Below are 13,207 nucleotides of genomic sequence, written 5' to 3'. Positions count from 1 at the left end.
AGGCATGCCCTGGAAGGTAAGCTTTGTTAAAAACTCAAGCTCAGAGGGCACCGAGCCCCATCTTGGGTGCCACCGATCAAAGCTCACTGGCGCGCCATCACAGAACAAACGCCGGGAAGATGCGAACACACGACTGCAGTCGAAAGTTGTCCGGAACCTGACAAAGAAATCAGCCCGTAGCGGACAGACTTCGACGAGCAAGTCACTTATTTGGATGCCATGCGCAATGCCAAGAGTTTTGACAAGGTCGTCCGGTGAGACGGGAGGCTGGTCGCCGTTGATGGTTACCATCATCACTTTGCCGGCAAACTGGTCATCAAGCGCCGCCATGCCACTATTGAGCGACAGCACGCAGCGCCCGAAGGCAGGACGGACCTCAGGATCTCCGACTCAGAGATCCACGTTGACCGGCGACATGATAGTGCGCTTGAGTACAGGGAGTACAGGAGGGCGATTTGGGGGAACTGGAGTAGGAATCGAGATTCCGGAGGTGGGGGAGGGGCGGGAGATTGGGGATGAAAATGTATCATCAATTTTGAACACACGCCAATATGCTCTCGGCGCGCAAGCGCAGAAAAACACTGGTGGCTTCCACATGTCGGCCTAGGAGTCCTTATTCTTTTTTTAGAGCCCGACCTTTTTTGAGGGAGAGCCCAACCTGAGAGTCATAATTGACCTGTTTGGCATTGCGTTACTACTCGGCTCATATTCAACGACACCTCACTGGCCCAAACAAGTGTACATCATCAAAAAGACACTGAGCTCAAATTATAACTTGAAAAAAGAAGATATACTCTGAACACTAGAGAATGGTGATGCGCTCATTTAGCCCACCAGCAGTTCGAGACAATAAACAGTTCAAAACAACGATATATACAACATTCAAACACTGACTAGTGACTACTACTGACATAAACAACAAGACATGATAGTTCATAAGAAGTCTTGCTACACCACCAAAACGCACCCATCTGCAGCGCTCAGACCCTCGTGATCCAGACGAGAATGACATTCTAAATAGAGGCAACTATTACATAGTAAGAGTGACATAGACGAGGATGACCAAATGACAAGGAATATGCATAACAAAAGAGAGAACTACCCATCCAGAACAAGCAGCAAAGACAACAAGTCATTCGAAGAGGGATGATCCAACACCATCCTAATTTGTAGCCCCGCTTCAGCGACGAGTGATCCGGAGACACCAGTACTCCACCCTTTCGACGCAGCAACCCAATTACCTATCAACCCAAAGGCTTGAGAATCCAAGGATCAAAGTTAATCCAGATGCCTTTGTCATTGTCACCTTCTTTTGGCTGCAGGCTGTATCGTTGACAATCAGGGGAGTTTGCTCCCCAAGTCCTAGGGCCTGCCGTGTAGACACAGTTTTCCATAGCAAACAGAGCCTCTCTGCCATCAAGGTCCTTGCCAATGCTGATCTCCTGGTTAATCGGATAATTGAGTCCGAGAAACAGAGAATGTGAACCAAGGCTGTTTACCCGCCTCCAACTCAAAAATCCTGAAGGCCCCAACAAGCTGGTTTCCTGCTCATAGACGTAACAGCCACTGTCCGGATATTCACGTATTTCACGGTGCTTGTACATAGTGGGTTATTTGCAATATAACTTTTCTGGCTCATGTGTTCGAATGATCATCAGCCTTTTGTCGCCGTCTGATCGAGCGAGGAACCAGTTGTGCTTCCCAAGGTGGTGTGATTACAAAGGGCAGTAACTGTAGGGACACTACATCATATCAAAAAGGACAAGCATTGTTAATGTAAGATAAGCATTGTTCAGAGTATGAGTAGGATAATGCAAGAAACAACATTGATATGTCCTTGTTGGAACTAGGAGGAAAATACAGGGAAATGTATACTGGGTTCGAAAATATAGAAGTGCCATGCATGGTTATACTCATGTTATCTCGCAATCCATTCTTCACAAGAAACTACCATGGCATGCATGTTATGTAATCATGTTCTGTCCTCACAAACAAATTCTTCAAGGAAACTAACAAACCATGCATTGTTATATACTCATGTTCTATGGGCAAAAAAATTGTGAGGATATTATTCTGGCCATTGATTGCTGAAGGGCGCATATAGGTATGTACACATGGTAAGCACTGCGGGATTTCACTACTTCCAAATATAGAGTTCTCCATATGCGCATTTACATCCCTAATGTATGGTTAGATGAAACCAACGATGTGATGCATGTTTCTACATCATGAAAATGAGGAAAACTAACATGGCCATTGATACACACTCATATTTAGTAGTATATAGATTACTATAAAATAAGGAGAATATCCATATCTTCCTAACCGTTTGATTATTCAGGGGTACGAATTGGCTGTAATGACATGGTCACAATCGCATGAATTAACTCATTCCAAATATAGCTGATTTACGACGTCTCTAATACATTTCCATAGTTCTACTCAAATTCTGCCAATCATCATTAACATCAGACAGAAACAACTTACACGCGCCGTCCCAGCAATACATGGTGCCATCTACTTTGTCAATCGCGTAGATGATGCCATTGTGTTCAATAGCATCACAAAAGTGTGTATCAGCTTTGATGATCCGCTGCGAGGTGAGCTGTCTCCAACTAAAGAAGGCACCAGTGGAAAGATAGGCGAGTCCACGGTCGAACAAGGCAATTAGATTGACGTCTACGTAATTCGCATCTCACGTGGGCACTTGGCAGATTACAATCTTCTGCAAAACAAGGTGCGTCCAACTGACTTTGTAATCTAGATGACTTGGAACGCGACGGTAAAACCCTATATAATCCAACATAGGAAGAATAATCTCATGGGAGGTGTGGAAGTTCACGAGCACCAACTTTTTCCGGTCCTGTCTGACGGCACCCATCTAGTGGGAGCTCATGCCGACCCAGTACATACCTGCCAAGAAGTTTCGGGCGATTATGATTGGATCGAAGTCAAGGGAAATGATGTATGGAGACCCACTACATACCTGCAAAGAAGTTTCGGCTAATGGAGGTCGGATTGAAGTCGAGGGGCATCATGTACGCCTCCGTATCATGGTGAGCAAATCTCGCAAGACCAGATAGCAGCAAGCAGGGTGTCTTGAAAAGCTTAGGCCTCGCTTCAACGATGGTTGTGTGCATGTCCCTCGAGCATGCAGCCAGCCGCAGGGCGCTCAACGTATCCATACACGAAAAACAGAGGCCGAGGGTGTCACTGGGGAGCTTGCTCCAATCGCGGCTCATATGGATGCTGCGCGGTTGGCGTTCGGCCATGGTGGAGTTTGGAAGGTGGTTTTTTTGGGGGCTTGATTTATGAGGGAGAAGGATCTCGGTGCTGGAGAGGCTAGCGAGGGAATAGCGGTACCGGGGGAGGCGAGCGAGGCGAGGGTACGCAGGGGCACAGTGAGATGATGAAGAGTGACCTTAGGATCTCCGGCAAGACGGAGATGGAGATGGAGTGGTACTAGGGGAGAGGGAGATGAGGCGAGGCATGCTATACAGCGGCGGTGATAGTGACTGCATAGTGCACAAGGTGAGGCTGACTTTGGTAACCTGAACACGCCGCCTGGACTGGTGTCACCTCGGCCACAGGGTCTTGTCACTTCACTGTGAGGACCGGACGAATAATATTTTGACCAACAAGTCTACCACAGTTGTACTACTACTAGTAGGAGTAGTAGGAACATGAGTAGTACTGTATAGCGAAATAGGTCTCCCGTGCTAGCATGCCTTTGGGTTCACTTCATCCTCCAGGTATCATCCATATTGCGAGCAGAACCAAATTCTCATGCATGCGGAAGCACGAAGAAGGCTTTTTCTTTTTTGAGGATAACCGCATATTCCTTAACCAGAGAATGTTGTGTCTCCCACGCACGCACCAATATCCATCCGAACCATCTACGACACATTTTTTATATCCGTTTGCATAGGTCCCACCTGTGAGGAGGGGTGCAGAAATAAAAAGGAATCATAAAATGTCTCGCCACGGTGATTCGAAAGAGTGACCTCAACTAGCCAGTGGCACATGTAGCGCTAGAAGGATGGGCACGTACACGGACAGGTACCACTCCTCAGTCTACCCGCATAGCCTTTTCGTTTAGTGTACCTAGCCGTCTAATCAACTGCCTGCAGGCCACTTCTCCCATTTACTTCTCTGTCGGGAACGGATTTTCCTTGGCTTCTTCACCTCTCCTTCATCTTCATTTGCATCCAAACCACACTGCATTCACATTGTTTTAACCTCTTCACATACTCCTGGAGTAATTCCAAAGTCCCTTTAAATAATCATCTTCTTCAGTTAGACTAGCCATCTAATCCTAATTCTCCAAACCATAGCCCTCGAGTCCAATGGTTCCAAATGGCGAAAGAGATCGAGATGCAGGTTTTTAGCATCCGACATGTCCTGGCCGAAGGCTCGTTGAGCATAGTTGCCACCATCACCGACCACCCAAGGGTTGTTCGGAAGTGGATCAACAATGTATCCAACTCCCTCCAAAAGGTGGAGATGAAGGTCATTGGTCTCGACGCAGAGTACACGGAGTGTGCCACTGGGAAGATCCAACGCGCCGCCGTCTTTCAGCTGTGCCTCAAAGATGATGTTTTGGTGTACCACATCATACACGCGCCCTCCGTACCAGGTGAGCTCCACGATTTCTTGTCTCGGGAGGACATATACTTCTATGGGGCAGCCATCGCAGGGAACAAACAGAAGTTGGAGCCGTACAATCTTGACTTGACAAGCATTGCTGATGTACAAACCAAAATAAAAATTCCAGTAGAAGATTGTGATAAACCGACACCATCCCTATTCGATGTAGCAAATTTTGTGCTCGGAACAAATCTTCAGAAGGGTGATGAGACGCTGGCATTAAGGTCGTCTGGCTGGGAGAATTATCCCATGACGTATGAGCGGATAAAATATGTTGCCCTCGATGCCCGTGTGAGTTTCCAGATAGCTGCAAGGTCTAGAGACCCTCTCGGCCACACCGCCCCTCTGCCTTTGTGTGCATGACATGTGGGCCACCTGAACTGCGGCGAGCATCAAGTTTCTACCACAGCCACACGCGATTCCCATGACGCTGCTCGAACCCATGACACAACATGTCCCCCGACTAAAGGAAATATGCCCTAGAGGCAATAATAAAGTTGTTATTTATATTTCCCTATATCATGATAAATGTTTATTATTCATGCTAGAATTGTATTAACCGGAAACTTAGTACATGTGTGAATACATAGACAAACAGAGTGTCCCTAGTATGCCTCTACTTAACTAGCTTGTTAATCAAAGATGGTTAAGTTTCCTAGCCATGGACATGTGTTGTCATTAGATGAACGGGATCACATCATTAGAGAATGATGTGATGGACAAGACCCATCCGTTAGCTTAGCATAATGATCGTTTAGTTTTATTGATATTGGTTTCTTCATGACTTATACACGTTCCTCTGACTATGAGATTATGCAACTCTCGAATACTGGAGGAACACCTTGTGTGCTATCAAACGTCACAATGTAAATGGGTGATTATAAAGATGCTCTACAAGTGTCTCCGATGGTGTTTGTTGAGTTGGCATAGATCGAGATTAGGATTTGTCACTCCGTGTTTCGGAGAGGTATCTCTAGGCCCTCTCGGTCATGCTCATCAATATAAGCCTGGCAAGCAATGTGACTAATGAGTTAGTTGCGATATGATGCATTACGAAACGAGTAAAGAGACTTGCCGGTAACGAGGTTGAACTAGGTATGATGATACCGACGATCGAATCTCGGGCAAGTAACCTACCGATGACAAAGGGAACAACGTATGTTGTTATGCGGTTTGACCGATAAAGATCTTCGTAGAATATGTAGGAGCCAATATGAGCATCCAGGTTCCGCTATTGGTTATTGACCAGAGATGTGTCTTGGTCATGTCTACATAGTTCTCGAACCCGTAGGGTCCGCATGCTTAACGTTCGATGATGATTTTTATTATGAGTTATGTGATTTAATGTATTGAAGTTTGTTCGGAGTCCCAGATGAGATCACAGACATGACGAGGAGTCTCAAAATGGTCGAGACATAAAGATTGATATACTGGAAGGTTGTGTTTGGACACCGGAACGGTTTCGGAAAGGTTCGGACATTTTCCGGAGTACCGGGGGTTACCGGACCCCCCGGGGGAGTTAATGGGCCTTCATGGGCCCTAGTGGAGAGAGGAGGCGGCGGCCAGGTGGAGGCGCGCGCCCCCCAAGGTTAAACCGAATTGGACTAGGGTTGGGGGCGGCCCCCTTTCCTTCTCTCCTCCTCCTCCTTCCCTCCTTCTCCTAGTGGGAATAGGAAAGGGGGGCGAATCCTACTTGGACCGGGAGTCCAAGTAGGACTCCCCCCCATGGTGCGCCCCCCTTGGGCCGGCCACCTCTCGTCCCCCTTTATATACGTGGGAATGGGGCACCACAAAGACACACCAAGCCTTCTCTTAGCCGTGCGCGGTGCCCCCATCCACAATTACACACCTCGGTCATATCATCGTAGTGCTTAGGCGAAGCCCTGCGCCGGTAACTTCATCATCATCATCATCACCACGCCATCGTGCTGACGGAACTCTCCCTCGTCCTCAAATGGATCAAGAGATCGAGGGACATCATCGAGCTGAACGTGTGCTGAACGCGGATGTGTCGTACGTTCGAACTTGGATCGGTTGGATCACGAAGACGTTCGACTACATCAACCGTGTTACTAAACACTTCCGCTTTCAGTCTACGAGGGTACGTGGACACACTCTCCCCGCTCGTTGCTATGCATCTCCTAGATAGATCTTGCATGATCGTAGGTAATTTTTTTGAAATACTGCGTTCCCAACAGTGGCATCCGAGCCAGGTCTATGCGTAGATGTTATATGCACGAGTAGAACACAATGAGTTGTGTGCGATAATAGTCATACTTCTTACCAGCAACGTATTACTTTGATTCGGCCGTATTGTTGGATGAAGCAGCCCGGACTGACATTACATGACCGCGTTCATGAGACTAGTTCTACCGACGTGCTTCGCACACAGGTGGCTAGCGGGTGTTTGTTTCTCAACCTTTAGTTGAATCGAGTTTGACTATGTCGGGTCCTTGTTAAAGGTTAAAACAACACACTTGACAAAAAATCGTTGTGCTTTTGATGTGTAGGTAAGAACGGTTCTTGCTAGAAGCCCGTAGCAGCCACTTAAAACTTGCAACAACAACGTAGAGGACGTCTAACTTGTTTTTGCAGGGCTTGTTGTGATGTGATATGGTCAAGACGTGATGATATATAAATTGTTGTATGAGATGATCATGTTTTGTAAAAGTTATCGGCAACTGGCAGGAGCCTTATGGTTGTCGCTTTATTGTATGAAATGCAATCGCCATGTAATTGCTTTACTTTATCACTAAGCTGTAGCGATAGTCGTACAAGCAATAGTTGGCCAGACGACAACGATGCTACGATGGAGATCAAGGTGTCAAGCCGGTGACAATGGTGATCATGACGGTGCTTTGGAGATGGAGATCAAAAGCACAAGATGATGATGGCCATATCATATCACTTATTTTGATGGCATATGATGTTTATCATTTATGCATCTTATTTTGCTTAGTATGGCGATAGCATTATAAGATGATCTCTCAATAAATTTCAAGGTATAAGTGTTCTCCCTGAGTATGCACCGTTGCTACAGTTCGTCGTGCCGAGACACCACGTGATGATCGAGTGTGATAAGCTCTACGTTCACATACAACGGGTGCAAGCTAGTTTTGCACACGCAGAATACTCGGGTTAAACTTGATGAGCCTAGCATATGCAGATATGGCCTCGGAACACTGAGACCGAAAGGTCGAGGGTGAATCATAAAGTAGATATGATCAACATAGTGATGTTCACCATTGAAAACTACTCCATCTCACGTGATGATCGGACATGCTTTAGTTGATGTGGATCACGTGATCATTTAGATGACTAGAGGGATGTCTATCTATGTGGGAGTTCTTAAGTAATATGACTAATTGAACTTTAATTTATCATGAACTTAGTACCTGATAGTATTTTGCATGTCTATGTTGTTGTAGATCTATGGCCCGTGCTACCATTTCTTTGAATTTTAATGTGTTCCTAGAGAAAGCTAAGTTGAAAGATGATGGTAGCAACTACATGAACTGGGTCCATAACTTGAGGATTATCCTCATTGTTGTACAGAAGAATTACGTCCTGGAAGCACCGCTAGGTGTACCACCCGCGCGAGTAACTACAGACATTATGAATGCCTGGCAGTCGCGTGTTGATGACTACTCGATAGTTCAGTGTGCCATGCTTTACGGCTTAGAACTGGGACTTCAACGATGTTTTGAACTTCATGGAGCATATGATATGTGCCAGGAGTTGAAGTTAATATTTCAAGCAAATGCCCGGATTGAGAGATATGAAGTCTCCAATAAGTTCTACAGCTGCAAGATGGAGGAGAATAGTTCTGTGAGTGAACATATACTCAGAAATCTCTTGGAGCTGCTAACACATAACTGCCGGGAGGATCTTCATCCTTTCCTATCTGATTACATTGTAAACTTGGGCCACTAAGACCGTGGATAGCTCGCATGGCCGGGGGGCCACAAAACCCTTTGTAACACATATGTAATTGTTCCTTTGTGAGTAATACAAAGTCAGTGGGAGCCTCTCCCACTGTCGTTCTCCCTAAAAAAAACATATACTCAGAATGTCTCGGTACCACAACCACTTGACTCAACTGGGACTTAATCTTCCTGATGATAGTGTCATTGATAGAGTTCTTCAATAGCTGCCACCAAGCTACAAAAGCTTCGTGATGAACTATAATATGCAAGGGATGGATAAGACAATTCCCGAGCTCTTCGCAATGCTAAAAGCTGTGGAGGTAGAAATCAAAAAGGAGCATCAAGTGTTGATGGTTAACAAGACCACTAGTTTCAAGAAAAAGGGCAAAGGGAAGAAGGGGAACTTCAAGAAGAACGGCAAGCAAGTTGTTGCTCAAGTGAAGAAGCCCAAGTCTGGACCTAAGCCTGAGACTGAGTGCTTTTACTGCGAAGGGACTTGTCACTGGAAGCTGAACTGCCCCAAGTATTTGGCGGATAAGAAGGATGGCAAAGTGAAAGGTATATTTGATATACATGTTATTGATGTGTAACTTAGTAATGCTCGTAGTAGCGCCTGGGTATTTGATACTGGTTCTGTTGCTCATATTTGCAACTTGAAACAGGGGCTATAGATTAAACAAAGATTGGCTAAGGACGAGGTGACGATGCGCGTGGGAAATGGTTCCAAAGTCGATGTGACCGCCGTCGGCACGCTGCCTCTACATTTACCTTCGAGATTACTTTTAGACTTGAATAATTGTTATTTGGTGCCAGCGTTAAGCATGAACATTATATTTGGATCTTGTTTGATGCGAGACGGTTATTCATTTAAATCAGAGAACAATGGTTGTTCTATTTATATGAGTAATATCTTTTATGGTCATGCACCCTTGATGAGTGGTCTATTTTTGTTGAATCTTGATAGTAGTGATACACATATTCATAGTATTGAAGTAAAAAGATATAAGTTTAATAATGATAGTGCAACTTATTTGTGGCATTGCCGTTTAGGTCATATTGGTGTAAAGCGCATGAAGAAACTCCATGCTGATGGGCTTTTGGAATCACTTGATTATGAATCACTTGATGCTTGCGAACCATGCCTCATGGGAAAGATGACTAAGACTCCATTCTCCGGAACAATGCAGCGAGCAACAGACTTGTTGGAAATAATACATACTGATGTATGCGGTCCGATGAGTGTTGAGGCTCGCGGCGGGTATCGTTATTTTCTGACCTTCGCAGATGATTTGAGCAGATATGGGTATATCTACTTGATGAAACATAAGTCTGAAACATTTGAAAAGGTCAAAGAATTTCATAGTCAAGTGGAAAATCATCGTAACAAGAAAATAAAGTTTCTACGATCTGATCGTGGAGGTGAATATTTGAGTTATGAGTTTGTTCTTCATTTGAAACAGTGCGGAATAGTTTCGCAACTCACGCCACCTGGAACACCACAACGTAATGGTGTGTTCGAACGTCATAACCGTACTTTATTGGATATGGTGCGATCTATGATGTCTCTTACTGATTTACCGCTATCATTTTGGGGTTACGCTTTACAGACGGCTGCATTCATGTTAAATTGGGCACCATATAAATCCGTTGAGACGACACCATATGAACTGTGGTTTGGCAAGAAACCCAAGTTGTCATTTCTTAAAGTTTGGGGCTGCGATGCTTATGTGAAAAAGCTTCAACCTTATAAGCTCGAACCCAAATCGGAGAAATGTGTCTTCATAGGATACCCAAAGGATACTGTTGGGTACACCTTCTATCACAGATCCGAAGGCAAGATATTCGTTGCTAAGAATGGATCCTTTGTAGAGAAGGAGTTTCTCTCGAAAGAAGTGAGTGGGAGGAAAGTAGAACTTGATGAGGTAATTGTACCTTCTCCCGAATTGGAAAGTAGTTCATCACAGAAATCAGTTCCGGTGATTCCTACACCAATAAGTGAGGAAGCTAATGATGATGATCATGAAACTTCAGATCAAGTTACTACTGAACCTCGTAGGTCAACCAGAGTAAGATCCGCACCAGAGTGGTATGGCTAGAGGTCATGTTACTTGACCATGACTAACCTACAAACTATGAGGAAGCGATGATGAGCCCAGATTCCGCGAAATGGCTTGAGGCCATGAAATCTGAGATGGGATCCATGTATGAGAACAAAGTGTGGCTTTGGTTGACTTGCCCGATGATCGGCAAGTAATAGAGAATAAATGGATCTTCAACAAGAATACTGACGCTGACGGTAATGTTACTGTCTACAAAGCTCGACTTGTTGCGAAAGGTTTTTGACAAGTTCAAGGAGTTAACTATGATGAGACCTTCTCACCCGTAGCGATGCTTAAGTCTGTCCGAATCATGTTAGCAATTGCCACATTTTATGATTATGAAATTTGGCAAATGGATGTCAAAACTGCATTCCATAATGGATACCTTAAAGAAGAGTTGTATATGATGCAACCAGAAGGTTTTGTCGATCCAAAAGGTGCTAACAAAGTGTGCAAGCTACAGTGATCCATTTATGGACTGGTGCAAGCCTCTCGGAGTTGGAATATAAGCTTTGATAGTGTGATCAAAGCATATGGTTTTATACAGACTTTTGGAGAATCCTGTATATACAAGAAAGTGAGTGGGAGATCTGTAGCATTTCTGATATTACATGTAGATGACATTTTGTTGATCGGAAATGATACTAAATTTCTGAATAGCATAAAAGGATACTTGAATAAGAATTTTTCAATGAAAGACCTCGGCGAAGCTGCTTATATATTGGGCATCAAGATCTATAGAGATAGATCAAGACGCTTAATTGGACTTTCACAAAGCACATACCTTGATAAAGTTTTGAAGAAGTTCAAAATGGACCAGTCAAAGAAAGGGTTCTTGCATGTGTTACAAGGTGTGAAGTTGAGTCAGACTCAATGGCCGACCACTGCAGAAGATAGAGAGAAAATGAAAGTCATTCCCTATGCCTCAGGCATAGGTTCTATCATGTATGCAATGTTGTGTACCAGACCTGATGTGTGCCTTGCTATAAGTATAGTAGGGTGGTACCAAAGTAATCCAGGAGTGGATCACTGGACAACGGTCAAGAACATCCTGAAATACCTGAAAAGGACCAAGGATATGTTTCTTGTTTATGGAGGTGATAAAGAGCTCGTCGTAAATGGTTACGTCAATGCAAGCTTTGACTCTGATCCGGATGACTCTAAGTCACAAACTGGATACATATTTATATTGAATGGTGGAGCTGTTAGTTGGTGCCGTTCCAAGCAAAGCGTCGTGGCGGGATCTACGTGTGAAGCGGAGTACATAGCTGCTTCGGTAGCAGCAAATGAAGGAGTCTGGATGAAGGAGTTCATATCCGATCTAGGTGTAATACCTAGTGCATCGGGTCCAATGAAAATCTTTTGTGACAATACTGGAGCAATAGCCTTGGCGAAGGAATCCAGATTTCACAAGAGAACCAAGCACATCAAGAGATGCTTCAATTCCATCCGCGATCTAGTCAAGGAGGGAGACATAGAAGTTTGCAAAATACACACGGATCTGAATGTTCCAGACCTGTTGACTAACCTCTTCCACGAGCAAAACATGATCAACACCAAGACTCCATGATCAACACACGGATCATTACTATATAATCTAGATTATTGACTCCAGTGCAAGTCGGAGGCTGAAGGAAATATGCCCTAGAGGAAATAATAAAGTTGTTATTTATACTTCCTTATATCATGATAAATGTTTATTATTCATGCTAGAATTGTATTAACCGGAAACTTAGTACATGTGTGAATACATAGACAAACAGACTATCCCTAGTATGCCTCTACTTAACTAGCTCGTTAATAAAAGATGGTTAAGTTTCCTAGCCTTGGACATGTGTTGTCATTTGATGAATGGGATCACATCATTAGAGAATGATGTGATGTACAAGACCCAGCCGTTAGCTTAGCATAATGATCGTTTAGTTTTATTGCTATTGCTTTCTTCATGACTTATACATGTTCCTCTGACTATGAGATTATGCAACTCCCGAATACCGGAGGAACACCTTGTGTGCTATCAAACGTCACAACATAAATGGGTGATTATAAAGATGCTCTACAGGTGCCTCAGATGGTGTTTGTTGAGTTGGCATAGATCGACATTAGGATTTGTCACTCTGTGTTTCGGAGAGGTATCTCTGGGCCCTCTTGGTAATGCTCATCACTATAAGCCTTGCAAGCAATGTGACTAATGAGTTAGTTGCGATATGATGCATTACGAAACGAGTAAATAGACTTGCCGGTAACGAGGTTGAACTAGGTATGATGATACCGACGATCGAATCTCGGGCAAGTAACATACCGATGACAAAGGGAACAACGTATGTTGTTATGCGGTTTGACCGATAAAGATCTTCGTAGAATATGTAGGAGCCAATATGAGCATCCAGGTTCGCTATTGGTTATTGACCGGAGATGTGTCTTGGTCATGTCTACATAGTTCTCGAACCCGTAGGGTCCGCAGGCTTAATGTTCGATGATGATTTTTATTATGAGTTATGTGATTTGATGTATTGAAGTTTGTTCGGAGTCCCG

This window comes from Aegilops tauschii, chromosome 3, assembly GCF_002575655.3.
Source record: "Aegilops tauschii subsp. strangulata cultivar AL8/78 chromosome 3, Aet v6.0, whole genome shotgun sequence".
NCBI classification, from domain to species: Eukaryota; Viridiplantae; Streptophyta; class Magnoliopsida; order Poales; family Poaceae; genus Aegilops; species Aegilops tauschii.
Note: the sequence above shows the minus strand (reverse complement) of the source record.